Source organism: Microcebus murinus, chromosome 25, assembly GCF_040939455.1.
Source record: "Microcebus murinus isolate Inina chromosome 25, M.murinus_Inina_mat1.0, whole genome shotgun sequence".
NCBI classification, from domain to species: Eukaryota; Metazoa; Chordata; class Mammalia; order Primates; family Cheirogaleidae; genus Microcebus; species Microcebus murinus.
Genome location: NC_134128.1, coordinates 16,126,757 through 16,151,259, shown reverse-complemented (window position 1 = coordinate 16,151,259; position 24,503 = coordinate 16,126,757). Strand labels below are relative to the sequence as shown.

Here is a 24,503-nt window from a genome sequence, read left to right as displayed (position 1 = left end):
AGTTTTAGCCCTGATTTGAAGGGAAACTTTGGAATCTCAATATCGTGCTATGGAAGACTGAACTCCTTCCTTCTCTAAGACCTGATAGAATCTACTCTTCCAATAAACAAAAGGCTTATTCTAATAAAAATATTTTGATCAGCGCTTCTCATTTGATAGGAGATGTGATGATAGGAGTAGTTCTGATGGTGGTGATATCTTATACATTTTTCCAGACACACATTTCACATAAGTGAGCCAAATAACACAATGTATATTTCTTTCTCTCTCTCTCCACACACACACACACACGCCTGTGCACACACATCCATGCATATATACAGACACTCACACTTTTGGCAATTAACTGAATACATACGATGATTTTGGTGATAGCAGTCGGCAAGTTAACCCAGAAAGTATGAGCAACTTTTCTTTTAGATCTGTTAGATACCATTTTCTATGAAAATAACATTGCAGTACATCAATATAGTAGGCAGTTAGTGACAATCATTAATTTATAATAGGTCACAATACGTCTGATAGATAGAGCTGATAGGTTCACTTGGTTTTGCCATAGTCCTAAATCTTGGGTGAGTTTTATTGAAGATAAAAATATAACGTTAATGAGTGATAGAAATTCACATGTGAACAACCACTTAGGTGAATGATTTTAAAAATCTTTATTTTGGCTGGGTGTGGTGGCTCACACCTGTAATCCTAGCACTCTGAGAGGTTGAGGCTGGAGGATTGCTTGAGGCCAGGAGTTGAGACCAGCCTGAGCAAGAGCAAGACCCTGTCTCTACTAAAAATAGAAAGAAATTATCTGGACAACTAAAAATATATAGAAAAAATTAGCCGGGCATGGTGGCACATGCCTTTAGTCCCAGCTACTCGGCAGGCTGAGGCAGAAGGATTGCTCGAGCCCAGGAGTGTTGCTATCAGCTAGGCTGATGCCATGGCACTCTAGCCCAGGCAACAGAATAAGACTATGTCTCTAAAAAAAAAAAAAAATCTTTGTTTTAAAAATATTTCAGAAAGTTACAACAGAGCTTAAAACAAGAGCTAATGTTTCACTGAGAACGAAGTATATAAAAATATGCCCCATGAAAAGGAACTGACATATTTAATTGAATGATAGGAATAAATACCAAGATTAAAAAAGAATACATGTATGTGCACACACACACACACACATACACACATAGTTTTCATTTTAGTATGGCTTTGGAAATTTTAACAAAAGTCCCAGCAAAGTATCAGTCTTATCAAAATAAAGACAATTTAGATTTTTTGTTGAAAACAAAACCAAAGAAAACAAACATTAAATTATAAGAAAATATCCATACACACCCAGATGAGTGAAAAGATTTCATTAAGAAACTTATAATTCCATGAGTGCTCAGATTTCATAGTTTGTACATCTTGTGGAAACAAACAGATCCTTTACCTCCTCTCCTTCCACAAAGAAAATGCATACACTTAAATCTGGGTAGAATATGAAAAAGGAGATAAAGTAAAACCAAAGAGATTATTTTATTCGTTGATTAATTTATTCAACAGATTTATTGAGTACCCACTATGAACCTGGCATTTCTTATTATTAGTGTAGCACCCGACATAAATTCCAATAATAAAAGCTTCTTAATTGCTGTTTCCTTTTGACTGAAAGAATGGTTCTCTTTGTGCAATTCATATATTTACATGATTGTAGATTCTATGAAGGAAGACATCCATTTTATATAACTTAAAATTTTGTTTTTCTAGGGAATATGTAAATAAATATAAGCCATGGCTTTTCTTTGCAAAAAGCGTAAAATCAATTTGAACAACTGGAATAGGTAAGATTAGCACAAATTTAAGAAATAAAGAAAGGAAGGTGGAAAAGGAAGGAAGAGAGAGAAAAAAAATCCCAAGAAATGATATTTAAGTGTTAAGATGCGTAGTATAGATTTTACATTGTGCCAGTGCAGCCCGAAGTTATCGGGAAGGCGGAAATTGGCTTTACAAAATGAGTGTGAGATGAGGCTTGAAAATCTTGTGTGGATGCCAAAGGAAGTGGGAAAAACATGTAAGTAATAGATATGGACAGGAAAAAAGTATTATGCATTCAAGATACACTGAAAAATAGTCTTTTTAGGGATGGAGGGATAAGTTTAGAAAGAAAAAAATGTGTTGGCTTTGAGTGACAGTCTAGAGAATTTTGACTTTTTCAAAAGCAATGACAAATTAAACATCTTTAAGGATGATTAGTTTCATAAAAACAAATGAGCTAGATTTAAGAAGGAAAATTTTCTGGTTTGACATTGCCTTACAGGGTATGTCGGAACATGAGTGCTCAATGGCATGATAATAACATGTTTTGTGAAAAGTAAAACAGGGGGAAAATACTGGATTAGACAAAATTGGGCAGATTTCCTTATCGCAGAATTTTCTAGAATCTTAAATTTCCAAATACACGTTTTTATAAATCTCCAATCAGGGAGAAATGTACGCACTATTTTTATACTTGTTCCATCACTGGACACAGGACCACAGTTTGCAAAATGCTATTCCAGGTATTCATGGAAACATTAAGATTACAATGATCTTACAGGTTATGGGATGTAACCACCAGTTTGGTCATTAACTCAACTCTTTATTCTCAGGGCCAGATGGTTCTGTGAACTCTAATGAGCATTTCAGGGATGAGACCTCATCTTTTCCAATGGCAACCACTAGGCTTTCTGTCAACACAGCCTTTCTGTCTTTATACAGGTCCAATATTAGGAAGTCTGCATGGTTATCTTCTCTAATAATCAATTACAGTTCTAGTTCTGTTAATATATTCTTTAAAAAAAACATTGGGTATGATATTATTGAAAGGTATGTCTTAGCAAAATGGTTCAAAGCACTAAGTTTTGGCTGAATGAATGAGTAGTAGTCTATTGGCACAACACAACAGAGTGAACAGTAGGTTTCTCTAGGGTCCCTGTCATAAATAGGAAGTGGGAGCTTACCCTTTGCAGTTGTATTGTTTTACATTTAGACATGGTCTGCAAGTTTACCTCTAATGACTGTTGAAAAATGGAGCAGTTCCAATTCCCAGATTCAAGGGGTTATGAAGGATACTCTGATTGAGCAAGAGTTTTATCCCCAAAATAGACTGTTACATGGCAGCCAACCGTAGTGTGGACAAAATAGGTCATGGAGCAATAACTCCATTAGTTGTTTTTGAGGTGGACTGTGGGATACCAGGTGTCGCTATCTCCAGGGCTCTGTCTTTTTATTTCACTTTTCTGGCCCCACAGGAGTTTCATAGATAACCTGATTTCACTTCTTTTTGTTCAGAGAGACAGAATACTTAACCACTCTACGCACCTATAGTTTCATTTCTGTTTAAGGATATTTCTTTGCCACATAGATAGAAAAACTGCATTGGAGCTAGGTACTATCAAAAATAGAAAAATATGTAGCTGCAGAAAAATAAACAAATATTAACTTCAGAAAATAGGGTACTGTTTTCTTTTTTTCTTTTTTTTAATGCTGGTCAAGTGAAGCAGAGGGAGTGGAGAAGGAACAAAGGAATCTGTAACTGGTTGTGACCAATTAGTTGTAAATATCACTGCACTTGGACCAATCAAGAGGGTATTTTTGATAACACTATTTTAAATTATCATTGCATAATTTTTCATTAAGATCACAGTTTCTATCTAATATCTGGAATAAGTGTTTTGTCATGTGTTGAGCACAATTTGTAAAATGATTCATTTTGTAACCAAGGGATTTATATATATATATATATACATATATATATGAATATATATATATACGGTTCATTTTTTTGTTGTTTTTATTTTTTATTTTTTTATTTTAGCATATTATGGGGGTACAAGTGTTACGGTTACTCATATTGCCCATGCCCTCCTCGAGTAAGAGCTTCAAGGTTTATTTTAATAATAGCAATGTGAAGATAAAATATCTGACAATTAACTTATCTTGAAATATCCATCTAAGTAAAACATATTTAATATAAATTTTGTTTATAATATTTATGTAATTCATGGGACATGATTTTATATATTATATACATAATATATGTTATTATATTATGTATAGTAGAGACCATCTATTGACAGACAGAAAAAGATGGTTTCACTTCTATAGGGATGAGAGAAATCCCCAAACCAGGAAATCTAAGCTATTTGTGTGAATGCATTAAATACTAAAATTTAATGGGTAAAATAATATAACATTGAGTCTTTACAAGAAGTTATTAGCAGAGTGCCATGTGAGCATGTACTATTGACGAATTTGTTTATTTGGATCTGAGATATGTTCATTTACTATCAAATGCTATTGCTTTTCTGAAAAAAAAAAAAAGGAAACTTTTTACAGTCAGCATGAAAACAGAAATAAGCCAAATAATTATTGTAATGATGGAAAGAGTTGGAAATGCAACGTACAATTTCATATTAAATCAAAGTCAGAGTGTTTTTTGGCCTGGTTTGCTAATGCTTTCTGCAACCGTAAAATTTGGCTGCAACGGGGCAATCCAATACTGGTGAGAAAACACTGGGATTATTACCACTTTTTCAAAAGGGAAAAAGAAGAAGTCAAAGAAATAGAACCAACGCATGTAAAGCAGGGACTGTTTACTCCCATAACAATTGAAGAATCGTAGCTATTTTGGATTAGAACCGCAGCCTGCAGACCAGGAGTTTGCCATTTGTGTTAACATCCTCAGGCGCTGAAAGGCCACACCTGGCAAGTGTCCGGTTGGGCAGAAGCGAAGCCGGCCTCTCTGTTTTTGGCCCTGTGCTAACATTCACAGCCTGTTGCTAATTCTTGCCCAGCCTTAGAGGGGATGGGACCAGGAAGTTAACACAGCTCATCTCAAAACAAAATAAACCAAATGCCCTGCTTTTCTTCTAGATGTAGCTCCTATACTTACTATTAACACCTAGGATTCGTAATACTAATGGTGGGTACAGGAGCCTTCAGTTCTTGCAAATCCCTCTTTCCCTAGCCACCCCTCCCTTGCCTGGCCTCTCTGTTGGCCAACATAGTAATGGTTTATTTCCATGAGAGACTCTGAAAAGAACTTGACTTTAAAATATTAGGTTTGTTTTTCCTCCTGCTTTCCTTGGATTTCTTCTCTACGAAGATAAAGAACAAAAAAATATATATATTCTTGGTGCAAAGTCATAGTTTCCTTGAACCTAAAAGCCTTCAAAGTGAGCACAGCACAAACACAGTGACAGTCTGGATGTTTTGGGATGAGAAACCAACCTCATCTTTAAAAATATTTTCTTATTTTAGGGTGTACTTTCTATTCAATACAACATATTCTCCCACAATATCCTTCTTCGATTAATTGTGAAAAACATGAGTCCCTTTAGAGTTCAAAACCCTCATCCATGGACAATTTTCTTTGTGTATCTTGTCTTCTGAAAATATTCTCTGTTTACAATGCTGTCAGTTTATAACATTATTTAGGATAGATTAATAGTGTAACAGGTCCAAAGATTTATATTTTTCTCTTCTGCAGTTGAATTATTTTGAATCTCATACTTTTAATTGTGTTTTAATTTTTTTTGTTTTTGGTTTTTGGTTTTTTTTCCTTAAAAAATAATAAAGGATGTTTTAGAGTAAGAGTTACTTTTGTTTTCACACACAACATAAATCGTATTTGGTTGCTTTTTTTTTCTAGGAGTCAGATTAAAGATTATCTCCCTCAAAACTTCAAACTGGTCACTTGGCTCTGTACTGAATAAATAACTTTGTTCTGAGGTCTTCACTTATGTCTGGGCAAAGCCAGCAGCAATTATGGCTCTGGGCTTTGCATTTGTATAAACTGCACCTCAGAGGAAGTTAATGCATAATAGCTTATTGCTAGAATCTGTGGCAAATTTGAGGTTTTTTTTTTTTTATATCTCTACACACACGTGTTTGTTGGGCCATTTAGCTGAAAATATATCAGCAGTGTTCAAAATAGAAGTATGCATGTGTCTAATTATGTGCATAAACAATAGGCCAAGATTGCAACATCTGGTATTTTTGTGCAATCCTGAATACCTGACTTCAGGCTTCCCAGCAGGAGGGACCATTTTTTTGGACAAGGGTACAGTGATACTCCAAGGGCTCAGATGACAGGGATTGTGAATTATCTTGTTCTCTTCAGTGCCCAGGGACTCAGGAGACTGCTTTTCCGGTTCATGTTCATTTTTCTCCTAACCTTTGTACAATGAACTTCTGTGTGTGTGTGTGTGTGTGCATGCGTGTGTGTGTGTGTGTGTGTGTGTGTGTGTGTGTGTGTGTGTGTGTGTGTGTGTGTTTCATTTCTTCTCTTTCTAAACCAAGTTGGTATGGAAGAGATAGTGTGGTACCCTTTCCTATTGTAATATTCTTCCCTTTTTTTGGAGTTAGTTATTCTCCCACCAATGTTTTCCTCCTCCCTCCAGCGATTCCTTTGCAGGATCATACATTTCTAAGGCTGGACAGGAATTTGAGGGGCAATCTTGGGAACAGGGACCTGACATTTGCTGGTCAACTCCCGTGAGGTGGGCTCTTTATACACACTCTCTGGGTGAACTTCCTGCCCTGAAGTCTTCAGACTTGAGAAATACATGGCCAGCCCAAAACACAACCAATAGTCTAAGCCATTTTTTCCGTTATATTCAAGAGGCCCAGAGAGGTGAAGTGATTTATCTAAGCTCCTATACCTTGTTGCTGGCACTAAGTGGGGGCAAGGAATGAAACCAGAAAAACAAAATCATCATCACAAGAACAATAAAAACAAACTGTTCCTCTGAGAGAACAAATGTTTTTGCAATTGCAGATACACTTCTTTAGCTGTAGTATAAGCCAATTCTATTTTTACTCTCAGTAGACAATTAACAGTTGTTCCTGCATAAATGTCCAAGGATGACGTGTTCTCATATATCCACATAGAATCTTGTCCCAGGGCTGTGCACCACCCTCCCCATCCCCTGCCCCAACACACACACACACACACACGCACACACAGCCGAGTGTGTTTAGTATTAGGATTCTCTGAATTGTGGGCTAAAGACACTATTTGGAATGATCCAGATTCCAAACTGGTTTCTGCCCACTGGACGAGGCTACTCTGAGACAGTGTGGGAGGTGACCAGAATGTCAGTGTGAAAGTCACTGGTGTCTGGCCTCCATGCCGTCAACCAGAGGGAGTTGTGTGAGTCAGTGGGAAGAAATAATGAATTGCTCGCAAGAAAAGTATATGAGAAACTATTGGGCAAGTCTCACTGGTAATCGACACAAGGGACACTGGTGCTATTTCAGAACAGATGCTTCTAGACTCCTGGTGGAGTGAGGAGGGGCAGAATGTCTTCCCAACTTCCTATTTTTCAAAACAGTGAAATAAAAACAAAAGAATGTGGGTAAAATAGCTTCTACCCACACGATACCACAGACATAGCAAAACTGTATTTCCTAGTGTTCTTTTGGATTAATAAATTCCTTTCTACTGCAAATGGTTTACAATTTTGTCCTGCTTTATTTTTTCTAAATTATCCATAAAATTTCTGTCTCTTTTAGATCAATTCAAGATCAGACAGGTCTAGAAGAATTCCTCCAACAATTCAAGTCATCTTTGACCACAATTTCCTTTTGACATTTAAACATATTATAATCTCTTTTTAAAAGAAATGTCTTTTTCTCTATCTCCGCCAAAACCTTCAGCATTTAAATTTTACTTCTCTTCCTGCACTTTCATTTTTTACATACTAGTGATTTGAGATCTGTGTTCATATTTATCTCTACAACTAGGATGTAATATCTTTGAGAACAGATGTCTCAGCAGACATCGGGCCTTTGCATCTCTGCACCCAAAGACTCCGTGCTGTGCCTCTATGTAATATCATGCCAGCATATGTTGCAAAACAGATAAGGTCTTGATTAATTAAACATTTGCATGTCCCTAACTCATCTTTTCAGTAAGATTGTAAACTCCGGAAGAGCAAGAGCTCTGCATTTTGACTCCCTCTGGTATTTGGCAAATGGTGGATATTTAAAATAAATATGGATTAGTTGAAGTAAGACAAGAGACAATCATCACAGTGGGTGAGAATCTGTGCTGAGCATATGTGAGCATCCTGTTACTAAGAACTACTACCAGTGACTGAATATGTACTACTTGATAGACACTGCCTCAAGTAGTTTTTAGGAATTATCTCATTTAGTTGTTTCTCCTACCCTATGATAAAGCTATATACTATTTCTATTTAGAAACAAGAAAATTGAGGCACAATAAGGTAAGTAACTTGCCCAAGTTCGCCCTACTCAGAACTGATATAACTGGCATTGCACCCAAATCATCTAACTCCAAGATGAAGTCATTATCCATTAATATTCTAAGTAGTATATGTCCAATATAACTTGATAATAAAGTTTCGATTTTTTATGAAGTTAAAATTTACACACAGCAAAATTCTTCCTCTTTGGGCACAGCTCTGTGAGTTTTTGACAAATGCATATAGTCAGTCATGCATCCAGCAACAAAATGAAGATACAGATTAGTTCTATCATTAAAAAATCCCCCGTGCTGCTTTAAAGTCAACTCTTCCTTGGCAGACACTGATCTTTTTTCTATCCTTAGGGTTTTGTATTTTTTAAAATGGAATTGTATAGTATGTGGTCTTTTGAGTCTGATTTCTTTTACTTAGAGAATCTCTACACTTATGAGATTCATTCATGTTGTGACTTAGACAGTTCATTCCTTTTCATTGCTGAGCAAGCAGTATTCCATGGTCTACATGCACCACAGTTCATCCATCTGCCAGTGGAAGGTGGCATGTAGTCTGAAATGAGTGGTATGTAGTTTTTATGATTGTAAATACAACCACTGTAAACATTTGCATATGTGTTTTTGTGTTAACATACGTTTTTGTTTTACCCAAGAGTAATACCCAAGAGTAAGGTTGCTGGGTCATATAATAGGTATATGGTTAGCCCTATGAGAAACCGCACAACTTCTTCCAGAAGTTGCTTTACCATTTTGCACTTTTACCAGAAATATACCTCTGAATCCTCACTGGTATTTTGTATTGTCATCTTTTTTTTAGTTTAATCTATTTTTTTAGTTTAATCTTTTTAATAGTTTTATAATTTTAGATTTTCCATTTAGGTTGATGGTTCACTTTGAATTCTTTATTATTTTAAAAATAATGCAATGTAATGATGATGGTATTTGTTTTGCATATGGCATGTTCAATTGTTCTAGCACTGTTCATTAAAAAGATTATCCTTTCTCCATTTAGTAGTCTTTTTCCTTTGTCAAAATCAATTGACTATAGAAGTGTGAGTCTATTTCTGGAAACTATATTCCAGGGATAGCAAACTTTTTAATAAAAGAACCAGATAGTAAATATATTAGGCTTTATGGGTCATACAATCATTTTTGCAACTACTCAACTCTACCACTTTAGCATGAAAGCAGCCATGGACAATAAATAAAAGAATAATTTTAGCCATGTTGCAATGACATTTGTATATAGAAACTGATTGTGGGCTGAATTTGGCCCTGGGGCTGTGGTTTGCTGATCCCTGCTCTATTCTGTTCCATTTATCTATGTGTCCATTTTTATGCTAATGACATTCTATCTTGATTAATATAGCTTTATACTAAGTCTTGAAATTGGGTAGAATGAGTATTTTAACTTTGTTTAGAAAATTGTTTGACTATTTGCCTTTCTACATAAATTTTAGAAACAGCTTGTCAATTTCTACATCAAATCCTGCTGGGATTTTGGTTGGAACTGTGTCAAGTCTATAAATTAATTTAGAAACAATTGATATCTCAGCAAATCTGAGTTTGAGTTGTTCCAACTATGAACATGTTACTTTTTTTTTTTTTTTTTGAGACAGAGCCTTGCTCTGATATTTGGGCTACAGTGCCATGGTGTCAGCCTAGCTCACAGCAACTTCAAACTCCTGGGCTCAAGTGATCCTCCTGCCTCAGCCTTCCGAGTAGCTGGGACTACAGGCGAGTGCCACCACATCCATCTAATTTTTTCTATTTTTTTTTTTTTTTAGTACAGACAGGTGTCGCTCTTGCTCAAACTCCTGACCTCAAGTGATCGTCCGGCCTCGGCCTCCCAGAGTGCTACATTACCGGTGTGAGCCACCACAGCCAGCCTTATCTCTCCTTTTAAAATTTTTATTGATCTTTTATCAGTGTTTTATGGTTTTAAGCACATATATTTTGAACATTTTGTTAGATTCATACCTAAGAGTTTCATCTTACTTTAGTTTAAAAATTTCAATTTTCAAATTGTTCATTCCTAGTAGATATAAATGTGATTGGGATTTGCATATTGACCTTATATCCTATGACCCGGTAAGCTCACACATTAGTGCTCATAGCTTATTTACAGATATTTTAGAATGTTGTACCTAATTACGTCATCTGTAAATAGTTTTGTTTCTTCTATATCCTTTTTATTACTATTGTTATTTTTTGTTGTTGTTGCACTGGGTAGGGCCTTCAATTTGATGCTAATGGGAGTAGTAAGAGAAGACAGATTTATCTTCTCAATCGTAGGGAGAAAGAATTGAATCTTGCATCATTATGTATGATGTTAGCTATAATGTTTTTTTTGTAGATTCCTTTTCTCCTTGAGCAAGTATCTTATTCCGAATTATAATAAACTTTGTCAAACGTTTTTTCTGTATTTACATGATACTAATATGCTTTTCCTTCTTCATTATGTTGATAAGGTGAATCACATTGATTTTTTAATGTGAAACTAGTCTTTCAGTTCTTGGATAAGCCCTGCTTGGAATATTGTATTATCCTTTTATATAATGCTGGATTTGATTTGCTAAGATTTTGTTGAGATTTTTGCTAACTGTCTAAATCCTATTCCATATTCCTAGTCAGAGAGTTATGCTTTCTTTCCCAACCTTCTTTACAGTTATTTTGAGGCCACGTGATTCCTTCTAGCCAACTGGACCAAGTGATTTATGTTCTTTTAAAGTTTGAAGCATGAGTTATCTCCTTCTCTTTCATTCTCCGCCAAGGTGATTGTGCTGATACTGTGAAGCCTCAAGCTTGAAACAGACTCAATCCTTGAGTCACTACTCAGAAGAAAGCATCCCTGGTGAAACCTTGGACCTGCAGCACATTTTGGGTGAATAGATAAAAAGTTTTGTTTATTAAGTCACTGAGATTTTAAGGTTAACTTTTTAATACCATATAAATTAGACCGTCCCATCAAGTAAAAATATAAGATTTTAGTGGGTTATGTAGGAAGAAATACGATTGCTTAAAGGTGATTGCTATTTGAGATAAAGTACCTCAGTTTAAGGCTGCACATCTGTTATTCAGAATTGTCACTAATCTCAATGTAACATTTAATTTAACTGTTTGGAAAAAAAGATCCTAATGAATCTCTGCTTCCAAGACTTAGTCAAGAATAAAAGTGGATATTCACTCAATATTTTAAACTGAAAAATTTTTCTACAATAACGACTCCTAGAGCAGTTGGTCCATTTCCAAGGCACAGGAATACAGAATTAAGATTTCCAACCTGAGTATTCAGTAGAGAGATCCAGCTAGCTAACCCTTGTCAGATCTAAAAATAATCTTCTGTGATATTAAGCAAGGCCAGATAAGCAAAATGAAATCTCTCAAAACAATTTATATGAGTCCCTTACTGATCACACCTTAATAGCTAGAAGGAACAATAGACAACTGTACTGTAATGGCTTTATCTCTTCCCTAAATGATTTTTTTTTACTTAAACCAGTTTAATTTAGCTATTGAATGCTACATAAAAAGAGTAGAAGGACCAATAAGCTTAACAAAGTGCCACCAGTCTTAAATTCTAGTTTATCTTGCATTAATAAAATGAGAGCTAGTGATAGCCACCATTTTACAGTTATATGCATTAAATTTTAAAACATGGAGTAAATGTCCAGGAAATTTTCTGCCCAATTATCCATTGGCTAGCGAAGTATTTTTCTTAATATATGATTAAAATTTTGAATGTGTGTAATATGGAAAGGATAAAAATCTCAAAAACTAGCATCTCATGCAACATACAAATTTTATATTGCCATATAATGTTATTTTATCAAAGTATATTAATAAATTCCTAGAGAATAAATTCAGTTGTGATCCTTACTAAGATTTTTTTAATAACCTCAAAAACATTGAGATGAAAAAAAGCTTTTGACAGTTCTGTGCTTTCAGTAGATGGCGCTGCCACATGTAATCGGATTGGCACGTGGGGTCTAACAGTAAGTGATGTTCTCAAACGGACGTGGAGGTTGCCCAGGTAGGACTTTCTCCAATAGCAGTTCCATATGGGCATGGAGACTATATGTTGTATTTGCAGAAACTGCCTATGCAGTTCTAGGGTAATCAACATCATAAGCACTGTTCTTAGCTACAAGCGCCATTTGGGAATATATAAGCAGATGTTGAACTTGTATTGCTTTGGGGTTGTAAATCTTGGTAGCAAGAGTCACGCTCTGTCCCCAGAAAGAGTGGGACTGTGATTACCCACCATACATTTTCCAGATGTTTTCCCTTGCCTGCCGTTATCACCTTCATCCTGCCAGGTTATATTTCTCTTTGCTTTTTTTTTTTTTTTTAAGTTTCTTTTAATTAGAAAAACTGTCCCCTCAAGTTTAGACATTTATGAATTATCTTCAAACTATAACTTTCATAAAGCAGGGTATAAAATACAAAGGTACACAAAGTTTACTGGGCTGGTGATAATTTGATTGGAGAGGAGTATGACTGATCTCCCCTTGCCTCCCTTTGCACCCAAGGGAAAATTTCACAAAATCCTGTGTATTTCAAACTGTTATGGATATCAAAAAGTAGGATAGATCTAATCCCATCATAAGACACTTTTCTGGAGGTTCCTAAGATTAAAAGGAAGAGATCAGTCCTTTGCCAGGCCTTTGTCAGTGGTTAACTCCTGGTCTTCTCATTTCACCCTTCCTTTCCCCTCTTTTCTTACTTCTTCCTTTTCTGTATAATCCATACTTAGAGTCCATGAAGCTATCAATCTTATATAATATTGAGGAGTGATTGAAAGCAGAATAATCCTATAGTATTTTGTAATCTTTAAGGAAAACTTTGCTAATATAAATAAATACTGACCTTTCAAGATATATATATATATTTTTTTTTTTTTTACAAAATTACCTTTCTGATGCTTGTACTTGCTACACCAGCCCAGCCTCTACTATCAGTCAGGAAGTAAAATACATATATCAACATTATTCAGTAGTAGTCAAGAATGTAATCAAGCCAGCATTTCTATTTAAAGGTAAATATAACCTACAAAACTTAGTAAAACCAAAAGGTAGTCACCCTATGTTCTGGATTTCTGTGGCTGTGGGTTTACACAAAGAATGTTCCAAACTGTAACAGATAATTAGTAATACAGACTACCTATATAGTTCATATACTAACCCAACCTAATGCTATGCTACCTAACTGATGCTACCACTATAACTGCTACTACTACTACCACTGCTACGATTATCACCGCTAGTAACATCTTAACATTGTATAACCATTTATAATTTATTTTAAAACTGTCTGAATGCTTTTATTTAATATTAAGTTATTTTTAAGCAACAAGAAACTAAAGTCAGAAGAAAGAGGAGGCTTGAGCACAAGTATGTCTTTAGTTTTCCAGGAGTGAGAGGAAAGGGCATATTCATCCATTTCCAGGTCGTTTTTTCCCACCCTATCAAATATTTAAAATTTTAAAATTGGTAATCAACATGAATAATGTTCAGTAGCCACATGATTTATTTATTGCATTGATTTGTAAAGGTTTTTTGAAAAATAAAAACAACAAAAAATAATTTTGTATAATTTACCATAAATTCTTACCTTCCCAAGTTGGCCTACCTCAGGCTACAAAAGTCATCTTATAAGCATCTTCAATTCATGCAGGTAGTAAAACATTCTCAACATTAAGAAAACTCAGATTAGACTGACAATCAGATTCATTTGTGAAAATCATCATTCACATTCATATTGCATTATGAAAACAAAAAACACACATCTGCTAAAATTGGCACTCTTGTCTTAACTGACTCATGAACAGGGAGTGATATGCTATAATTTGCCAACAGGTTCATGTACCAATTTGTGGCCTGGGTTGACATCACATGATCTTTCTGCTATTGCAATCTCTGGCACATGTTTCTCTCACTGAATGCCAGTTGTAGGTCAATGGACATTTCTGAGAAAAAGAACACAATGTCAAAGAGAAGCCTGCCACTTCTCAAAAAGTGTTAACATAAAACACATTAAAAATTGATTAATGGGTTCTACTGGGTCTTTTCTTTCTTTCTTTTTTTTCAAAAGAGTCAGTCAAGATGGGAGTCAATTTTTTTTCAGAAATTACGTCATTATGACACAGAATAGCAATTGTTGCTGTACTGACATGTACCATCATAAATAACACTGTTAATAAATTAATTCATGACCATGCTTTTATATCTATATACTTATATCTAAATATAAAATGTGGAAAATATTTCAAAAATAGAAAGTAAAATATATTAATATCTAAATATAGAGCTTCTCTTATTATATTTTTATAATGTAATGAAAATAAATTGTGAACATATTTAGTTTAGAAAATAAAAGCCTTACAGTGGAGCCTAAAAAGCTGTGATTTCTCTTCCAAATTGAGGCAATTTGTAAGTACGTGTCAAAGCAGAACATCTTCTTTTAATTACGTAGTAAATCATGTAGTATGAAAGCTTCCTAGGAGATTACTGGGAAAGGATGTCCTTGGCTACGTCTTTGTACACAGTCAATTATGGTCTTCATCGGGGTATGAAACCAAACATGGCAGAATTGAAAAGAAATATTGAAAGACAACAGATAATAATAAAGACTGGGTGTCTTGGGTGAGTAACTATTGCAATCCGTATCAGAAACTTACCCCCATCAGTCGATTCATTTGAAAAGGCCTCCAGAGAGACACTGGAATATATTGGGCTCTGGATTCAGGCTCCCTGGTACATATCACAGCTCTGCTACTTCCTTTGGCAATTTACTTAATCTCTTTGTGTATCAGTTTCCTTATCTGTAAAATGAGGATAATAAGCATACCTTGCACATAGGCATGTTAGGAGAATTAAGAGAATTAACATAAAACACTTTTAAAAGTTTCTGGAATACAATGAACATCCCAATGTTTGCTCTTATGAATATTACTGGCTGTAGAACATTGGGGGGAAGATTACAGAAACTATTGCCTACTGTGTGATAATTTAATCTGGGCCTCCAGACACCCAAATCCCTTAAACATAACACTGAGTAGAGGATGTACTCAAAACAAGTGGTTGACATGGACTGAGATGTCTTTGGTCATGATCTTCTTCTTGGCTATCGGTTTTGTGCTGGGTGGTGATCTAGTGGAGTTGCTAAAGCATCACATTTCCAACTCAGCAGGGTCAGAAATGTTCAATAACTGAAATCATATGATATGTGAGCCAAGGGCCAAGATCTCTGGATAGCTATTATATTTGCCTAAAATTAAGTAAATATTTAATATTTGTTTCAACACCACTTTTAAAATATGAAGATATTGGGAGTCAATTTTTTTTTAATATCAGCCAATTTTTATCAGATCTTTGCTTAATGATGTATAACACAATGCCACTGCATCACTTGTTAGTGCCCTCTCTGGTTACAATTGCAATTGGTCTCCTCAAATTCTCGAAGTCAAGCCAGACTAAGTCAAGCAAGACTGTGACACAGAAAATGCATGGGGAGGTGAAGTTGATAACAGGCATCTTGCCAACTCTTATTTCAGTCATACATACAAATTCAAAAATCATATTTCCATATGCTCTTCCTACTGTAAGCCTTCTCTATTATGGCTTTATTTTGCTCTGTTTATAGAAATGGTTTTATACGCTTCATTTAGTAAGTGGCATCAAATTCTAGGAGCATTAGGATACAGAGTTTATTAGTTGGCGCTCTCTCTGTACTACAAAATCCACTGCACGTTGATTGCAAATAATTTGCAAAGCATAAAACCAACATATTTGTCAGTAGTTAGATGCACCCACTCAAGAATTCTAAAATTAGCAGCACCTATATTATTAAAATATATCTTGGGAAGGACAACATGGCTGTTCAAGCCACTGTGTATAGACACATGGTTGGCAGGAAGATGAAAGTGTGAACTGGTAATCCCTGAAAGCTCTAATAAGTTATAGCTGGAAGACTTGGGAACATTTTACATTTTTAGGAATTAGATTTTGATTGTGTTGGGGGAGATGAGAGAGAGAGAGAGAGAAAAAGTAGGATCTGAATTGCTCCTGTATCACCTTAAGAGGGGAACTCTCTGCTATCTCAGCTGAATTTTCAGCAACCATAGTTTTGAACGAATTAATGTTCTGAACAGCTCTTATGAGATTCATAGAATTATTCTTCTATTTTCCCTGTTGGCTGTAATCTTTAAGAAAGCTATCTTGAAATTAATGTGAAATGCATCAAAGACAACAAGCTGACACCCAGCCATACTTCGCATTGCCTGTGACATTTAAGGAGGTAATCATCAATTCATCACGGTAACACAGGGGTAATCAAAATATGTAAGTTTAAGTGGGGCTGAGAATTGAATGCGGGCAAGGTGTATTATGCAACTCCATGAATAAGCAATTTTGACAACTCTAAAAAAATAGTTGAAGTATAAAATAACTTTGAGATTAAAAATGAACAAATTCCGACTAGTGTAAAACAGAAAAACAACCAAAGACAAATAGCTGACTTTGAAACAATCCCAGGTGGTTTTAGTGTAATTTTGCCTGGCAGAAGGAACAGTGTCAATGATTTCCAAGGTCTCTTTGAACCTTCCTGTTTGATCACTCTCATTTCCTTCTTTCAAGGGCACCACATGCGTTTTGAATGCCCTGTCTGTAAGATGTGTGTTTCCATCTATGCACTCACTCCTTTCCTTTCTCTGGACACAGCTCAGTTACACGGGTGGCAATGCCCTGTTGGACCTGGAATGGTGCTTGTTTTTCCCTCTAGTCTTGTAGTTAGGATGTGTCCTGAGGTTGGTAAAGTCAGAGCAAAGGGTTAGGGGCAAGAATAAGCATGTTTGTTTTTGAACTCAACATCATTATGCTTCCATTATAGTTCCTAATTCACAGGCCAGTGCCATTGTGTAGTAATATTTATTTTAAAATGCTATGGATGCATTCATGTAGTTTTTCCTGATGTTCATCTCTCAGCTGAATTTTTAAAAAATTGATTAAAACATTGTTCATACATCTTTCCTGATGTTCATGTTCATTTTTCAAGCAAAATTTTGAAAAATGAATCAAAATATTATCATTTAAGTAAAACTGATGTGAATATTATCCACAGAGACTGTCATAGAGCAAGAGTTTCTCCAATTAATTTTTAAAAATTTTTGCTAAACGTATTTACCCGAAAAAGTGTAGACAAGTAAAAATAGTTGCTCTTTTAAAAGAAGTCTTTAGGGCAGGCATGGTGGCTCACCCCTGTAGTCCCAGCACTTTGGGAGGCCAAGGCAGGAAGATCACTTGAGGCCAGGAGTTTGAGACCAGCCTGAGCAACATAGTGGGATCTCCAACTCAAAAATATATATAAAAAATATAAAAGGAATTTTTTGGCTGTTTCACTCAAAAATGACATGACTTTTGAGAAATTAAAAAAAATAACTTGATATAATTAGTAAAACATAAAATCTTAGATTAGGTACCTCCATTGCCCACTTCTGTAAAATGGGTACACCAATTTCAGTCCTGTCAATCCATCTCCTGGGACTATTAAACTACTAAATGAAAAATGTACCTAAAAATTACTTTGAAGTGTGTTAAGACCATTCACATGTAAAATAATATGGATGTTATGTTTTTCCAAAAGTTTTCCTTTTATAATTGTGCCTCCTGCAGAATTGCAGGGGGAAGTGAAAAGAGCGTGGATTTTAGAATTCTGCTCCATCATTAAATAGGCTGAAAGATGATTTTCAGATGATTTCATGTTTCTGATCTTTGTTTACTCATGTAAAAGTTGAATGATATTTCCCTTATGAAGATTTCTGTGACCATTGATGAAACAATATAAGTAACAGAACCAATATCTAGGCCGGGCGCGGTGGCTCACGCCTGTAATCCTAGCACTTTGGGAGGCCGAGGCGGGCGGATTGCTCAAGGTCAGGAGTTCGAAACCAGCCTGAGCGAGACCTCGTCTCTACCAAAAATAGAAATAAATTAATTGACCAACTAAAAATATATATACAAAAAATTAGCCGGGCATGGTGGCGCATGCCTGTAGTCCCAGCTACTCGGGAGGCTGAGGCAGTAGGATCGCTGAGCCCCGGAGATTGAGGTTGCTGTGAGCCAGGCTGACACCACGGCACTCACTCTAGCCTGGGCAACAAAGTGAGACTCTGTCTCAAAAAAAAAAAAAAAAAAAAATATCTATCAACTTACTTACTACATTCTTCCCTTTCAATAATGAGGTATAAGAAAAATAGGTTACTATATTTAGGGTATTGGCATTTTAGATACATTTGATGCAAGTTTTTGATATAATAATGTTCATTAAAGACACAAAACTGAGAATGTGTCTCACTCATCTATTTTCTCTAGTGCTTAGCAAAGTGCTTGGTGCATAATAAACACTATAAATAGTCATTGATGCAAACAGCAAATGCTTAAAATGGTCACAATATATTTGTAAAAAATAAGACCTTACATTATAAAGTGCATATACTAAAATATAATATTATATTATTAAAAAACCCAAAACAAATTAACTGCAAATATAATTAATTGTACATTTTCTTTCCACTTTGAATTTATTAGGCCTCTGGGAAAGACCTAAATTGAATTTGTCAAAGAAAATTAGACTAATGCATATTTCTTATTGATGAGTTTTTAAATCATTCTCTTCACTGTAAGGGAAGATGGTGAAATAAAACAGGATTCCAGACTGTGCCTCCATCCTAACCTAGTAAAATAGACGTCACCCAACAAAACCCATATCAAAAAACAAACAAATAAATAAGTAAATCTAAGGGCTGAGTGGGGAGCTTGGGGAAAAACAAGGATAAATTCTTGAGAGTAAGAAATCCTACATGTCACCTGGTAACCTCAGCTTAGCTGGAAACCTTCCAGGGCTTGCCATATTATAGGCATATTTGACAGATTCAGTACAACAAATGGATTTAGGTATTTTAAGCAGAAAGGGATTTACTACAAGACATACAACATTTTTGCAAGGGCCAACATAGCATGACTCGGAACTACCAATGGCTCTATCTTGTTTAGAAACCACTGACATAGCGTGACCCTAAAGACTTGGAAGCCACCACCACTGCTATTTCCACTCCCACAACCACCTCAAAACCTCCTTACAGTGACCAGATAGTAGGTTCCAGGGGTTTCCTCCATAGCTCACTTCACCATGTGTGTCCCTGGGACCTTGCTTGCTTTCATCTTAGAGATGAATTCCAGGTATGGCATGAATAAATCTAATTTGTACCATTAGCCTACTTACAAAGAAGTCTGGGAAATAGAGTTTAAGTTTTCCAGCCTCTACCATACACATAAGAGGAGACAAGGATGGATGTTGATGGAATATATTCAGAGCCCCAGAGTGTTGTGGTTATTAGAGAACAAACTGAAGGTGACAGAGTGTGATATTCCCTTGCCTGGGTAGAGTGGCCTTAGCATAGGGCGTTTGAAGGGATCAGATTCTCTGTCAAATTCTGCCTTCAGCCCCACCCAGACTCTTCCTCTCGCACTTATACAAATCAGGCTATAGAAAAAACAGTCCAATTCCACATGCCAATGCTACAGAAAAGCCAGGGGAAAAGAGATGGTAAGAAAAGAGAAGATGAAAAACATACACCTTAAATATTTATAACTAAGTCATGTCTCCACAAATGCAAATAGCTTATTTTGCTGAAAGAATGACAGGGCAAACAGAATTCTAGTGGATTCAAAGAATATAAGTGCTGCCTAAGTACCTAGCACAGTATATGGGAGTGACTATGGGAATAAAGATTATATTTAATCTCCACTTTTAATCTATCTTAATTCAAGAAATTGAGCAATGCAAAAGTCTTTCTTTTTTCTTATTTAAAAGAATGTGCTTAGAAAGCATTAGTTGACAGATAGCTACTTCAATAGATAAAATATCCTTTTAAAATAATGCTAGTCTTTTTTTCTCCCCTAAGTCTCTATTATCCTATAGTGTAGCTCACTATCCTTGCTTGCTTTGGGCAAAAATGACTCATAACTCAGGTGCAAAGGAAGCTGTTCATTCTAATGCTATGGAAGATGTGTGTGTGTGTGTGTGTGTGTGTATGGAATTACTAATTAAGACAACTTTGTGCATGAATTTGGAAACTTAATTAGTAGAGCTGATTTTTAAAACAAATTCTTTCTTGAAATCATGTAGTTCAGAATAATATTCTTCCCTGTGGGCTGCAATTCTAAGAATTTTAATCATAATCTTTTCAAAGTAAGAATCTTTCTCAAGCCTCTTTTCATTAAGCAAATAATTTATAAGAAATTCTTGGCAAGCAGGAAGAAATCTCAAGCTCTACTTAGCAAATAACAACAACAACAAAAATTAAACTCACAGTTAATGCTTTTCAATACTTGTGAATCCAAAGGTCATATTTAGTGTGTGTGTGTGTGTATGTGTGTGTGTGTGTGCATGTGTATTTCCAGATTCAAAGCCCTGAACTAGATACACTTTTAGACTAAGAAATTTCAGATCAGAAATAAAATGGAAACCATTGGAAGATGGGTAAAAGCCTTGGATTTCAATTTTCCCTTTTCTCCACAGTTTCTTTATCATCTATGATATGATTGAAAGAGTGTTACCATGGGAGCTTAGACAAAGAGATTCCATCCTGTCTCAGGCACTCACTGGATGTGTCCCTTGGCTACCTACAGGACCCCATTGAGGTCTTGGTTTCCCCAGGTAAACCACATTAGGAGTTGTAACAATACAATCTCTCAGTTTCTAGAGTTCTAGGATTCATAAATATTTGCTGCTTCCTGCATTTTGAACATGGGCTTATCTATCCAAACAGCTTTATCTCATATAATAATGTTTATAAAGTTCTCCCTGTAAAGGTCTTTTACCTCCTCAGTTAAATATATTCCTAGGCACTTTATTTTCTTCGTTGCTATTGAGAAGGGAATTGAGTCTTTGATTTGTTTCTCAGTTTGACTGTTATTGGTGTATGAATGCCTCTGATTAGTGTGTATTGATTTTGTATCCTGAGACTTTACTGAATTCATTTATCAATTCAAGGAGTCTCCTGGTTGAATCTTGGGGTTTTCTAGGTATAATATCATATCAACAGCAAAGAGTGAGAGTTTGATCTCTTCTGCCCCCATTTGGATGCTCTTAATTCCGCTCTCTTGTCTGATTGCTATAGCAAGGACTTCCAGCACTATGTTGAACAGAAGTGGAGACAGTGGGCAACCTTGACTTGTTCTAGTTCTAAGTGAGAATGCTTTCAATTTTTCCCCGTTCAGTATGATATTGTCTGTGGGTTTGTCATATATGGCTTGTATCATTTTTAGGTAAGCCCTGTCTATGCCTCTTTGGTTAAGCGTTCTTATCATAAAAGGGTATTGAATTTTGTCAAATGCTTTTGCTGCGTCTATTGAGAGGATCAGATTAATAGGGTCATGTCTATAAAGAAACTGAGTTGCTCACATGTTTTCTACTTCCTACCTTTGTCTTGTGTCTTACAGGTTACGGATGGCGTGATACATATCGTTCACATATGCCTGGTTATCCTTTCCCTCCCGCACACATAGGCACCTGCCTTTCCAGTCCCCTGACAAGTGGGCTGAGCCAGCAGGAAGCCTTTTCTGTCCCTGCACCCTATAAGGCCTTGTGTTATGACAATGAAGCCATAAGGTTGTGAAGAAGCCTCACCTCTGTGTTGCTCCCAGCCACCAGACCTACAGTGAGTGGTCCAACTCTAAGAAGATGCAGATTCAGACATTCATGTAGCTTGCCCCCAGCCAGGTCTATGCAAAGGAATTAAGCATTCTGTTATTGGATGGTCAGAAGTAAAACATCACTGAGTGTGTGACATTAAGTAAGTCAGGAAGCAGCATAAGGAACAGCTACCATAGGAGAAAAACAAAGAGGCTCCAGGCAGAAGGCTCCAAGGCAGTAAAGAAACAAGGACGTGATAAAGGGCACTGCCTGGATGAGAAGACCAGTTTATGAGCCAACCTCACTCCATCGGTTGATGTTGCATCTTTTTGGATAACCTGAACCACCTCATTCAAAAAGTTCATGTATTCTTTTCTCAATTTAGTTTCTTAAAAACACATTGGTTCTTAAGTCCATAGGTTGTAAAGTATACGTTGCTATGACCTGCACAATAGATGAAGGTTGAAAATTAAGCCAATAATGTAATTTATTTGTATATAAATCACTGATTTAGAATAAGTTATGTATTTAATCAACTTATTTATTTTGAATTTTCATTGGGTTGGTTTTGGGGTCATTAGGATATTTTGAAGGCATAACACTCATGCCTTGGTATCTGTGGGGCAATGGTACTAGGATCCCCATAAGATATAAAAATCCATGGATGCTCAAGTCCCTGATATAAAATGGAATTGTATTTGCATATAATCTATGCACATCCTCCTGGATATTTTAAATCATCTATAGATTACTTATCATATGTAATACAATGCAAATGCTATGTCAACCGTTGTTACGTTGTATTATTTAGGGAATAAAGGCAACACAAATGCCTGTACATTTTCAGAACAGATGCATTTTTTTCCAAATATTTTTGATCTATAGTTGGTTGAGTCCACGGAGGGAGAATTCAAGGATTCAGAGGGCCAACTGTATATAGAACTGGACACTCAGAACTTAAATTTTAGCTTTTACTGTTTTTCAAAAGTTATTGAATACCATTAATATTATTGGCCACTTTAGTGATGCCAACCATTCCCTTGGTGATTTCATTCTGGTTGTCCATTGCTGCCTAACTACCACCCAAATATAAGAGGTTAAAAATGGCCACCATTTAATTATACCTCATGATGTTACAGGTCAGGAATTCAGTTAGGTCTCTGCTGGGTGATTCTTCTACTTCAGCTGGCATCATCTCAGGTCAGTGAGTGGTAGTCAGCCAGTAGCCAGGCTTATGTGGAGGGATCACAAGGGATTCATGCATATGTCTGGTACCTTGACAGAGGCATCTGGAAACCTGAATTTTGCCAGGTGCCTTTATGCATTCTTAGGGCCTTACAATGGGGTCTCTTCAGTAGGGTAGTAAACACCTACAAGGTGGCTCAGGGCTCTAAAACTCCGACGTGGAAGGGGCCAGTTCTCCGACAGCCCAAGTTTGTAGATGTCATGGTGGTACTTCTACTATACACTGTTGGTCAAAGCCATTGCAGACCAGCCTTAGAAACAGCCCCTGCCTTCTGCTGGGAAAACTTCAAAGCATCTGTGGCCATCTTCAGTCTGCCACAGCCTTAGACCAAAGGACCACACATGCAAACGTATAAGCTCAACTCAAACTGAGAAAGCCTGAAGCCTGATTTAATTCTAACAATAATAAATTACCAAAATAAACTAATCCTGCATTAAGATGGTGCTTAAATAAAAGATCTCTGCATTCCACTCAAGAACTTTAACTGTCACGAACAAATGCAATATTAAAATTTAATGCTTTGTTTGTAGAAATAACAAATGAATTCAATCTTTGAATCTGCTTGTCCTTCAATATTTATCTTACTATTCCTTTCTGCTTTTAGAAATAATTTACAAGAATTCTGCGTCTGATCGTCTATTTCCATAAAAGAAGAAAGTATCATTATCCAACATGTCCAAAGCTATGATAAATTCTAATGTCAGAGAAAGGGCTAACATACTGAAACATAGTAATGTCATAGTCTACCAATTGAACAAAGTCAGGGGGAAAATCTGGAAGAATCTGCAACATCATAGATTCATATTAATTCATGAATTAGTACAAAGGACTTTTCATCACACCTGTGTCATGTTTCTCTCTAGTTTCTGACCCAATAGCATGTTTTGATGAAGCTCAGAGGAGCTAATGCTGAATTAAAAACGAGAGGGGAAAATTTGAATATAGAAACAAAAAATAGGATCTTTAATAAGTTTTTATGTATATATATATATATATATAATAGGATATATATATATACACACACACAAACTCTCTTTATACATAAAATAAGTAAATTCATATCATAATTTTTGTGTCTTTTTAACCAGTACTATTTTTTTCCTCAGGAGAGGTTAATCTCTTGTTTCCATTCTATAGTATATGATTGAAGGGTCACACATGGGAAAATGCCATTCTTTAAAAACATTTCGCTTATAGCTATAATAACAGGAACTCTAGGACAGTACAGGTTACCTTTTTTGAGAAACAAAACATAAAGAGTGTTGTAATTCATGCTGTGGATACTAAATATTGAAGACTTAACAAGTCAGCTGGTTA

The 24,503-nt window shown here is 35.8% G+C and overlaps 1 long non-coding RNA gene across 4 annotated transcripts in view; it reads right to left on the bottom strand.

Moving 5' to 3' along the window:
- The window catches only part of LOC105871983 (uncharacterized), a 37,218-nt gene extending 23,145 nt beyond the window's left edge, over nt 1–14,073 (bottom strand). The window contains exons 1-2 of one of the 4 annotated variants that reach the window (XR_012914857.1): nt 13,859–14,073; nt 1,333–11,113 (exon numbers count right to left, since the gene is read on the bottom strand). This is a non-coding gene — a long non-coding RNA (uncharacterized LOC105871983). Of the gene's footprint in view, nt 1–1,332 lie in introns of all 4 variants that reach the window. The other 3 variants (XR_012914858.1, XR_012914856.1, XR_001154410.3) reach the window with 3 other exon arrangements.
- Between the last annotated feature and the right edge of the window lie 10,430 nt (nt 14,074–24,503).